Here is a 376-nt window from a genome sequence, read left to right on the forward strand (position 1 = left end):
TGGGCGGGGCTGGACACTCCAGGCAGGAAGGTGTGTGTGTCAGCAGTGCGGACGCTGCCCGGAGCTCGGCCACTGCGTCTTTCTTTTTTTATATTGATTTCAGAGAGGAAGGGAGAGGGAGAGAGATAGAAATATTGATAATAACGAGAGAATCATCGATCGGCTGCCTCCTGCATGGCACACAGCAGGGACCGAGCCCGCAGCCTGGATGTGTGCCCCGACCTGGAACCGAACCGTGGCCTCCTGGTTCGTAGGTGTACACGCCCGGCTACTGAGCCACGCTGGCCGGCCGCTGTCTCAAGCACATCCGCCCCCCTGCTGCCGCTCCTCACTGCCTCTGCCCCTCGAGGCTGCTGGCCACTGAGGTCTGTCCGCC

The 376-nt window shown here is 61.4% G+C and overlaps 1 protein-coding gene and 1 long non-coding RNA gene across 2 annotated transcripts in view; one reads left to right on the forward strand and one right to left on the reverse strand.

The window, feature by feature from the left end:
• Positions 1-376, forward strand: part of PPP1R12C (protein phosphatase 1, regulatory subunit 12C) — a 16,357-nt gene that overhangs the window by 2,713 nt on the left and 13,268 nt on the right. The window lies entirely within an intron of this gene.
• The window catches only part of LOC106725612, a 4,701-nt gene continuing 4,512 nt past the window's right edge, over positions 188-376 (reverse strand). The window contains exon 3 of the long non-coding RNA XR_001361538.1: positions 188-204. This is a non-coding gene — a long non-coding RNA (uncharacterized LOC106725612). The remainder of the gene's footprint in view (positions 205-376) is intronic.

Source organism: Myotis brandtii, unplaced genomic scaffold, assembly GCF_000412655.1.
Source record: "Myotis brandtii unplaced genomic scaffold, ASM41265v1 scaffold1763, whole genome shotgun sequence".
In the NCBI taxonomy this organism is placed as follows: Eukaryota; Metazoa; Chordata; class Mammalia; order Chiroptera; family Vespertilionidae; genus Myotis; species Myotis brandtii.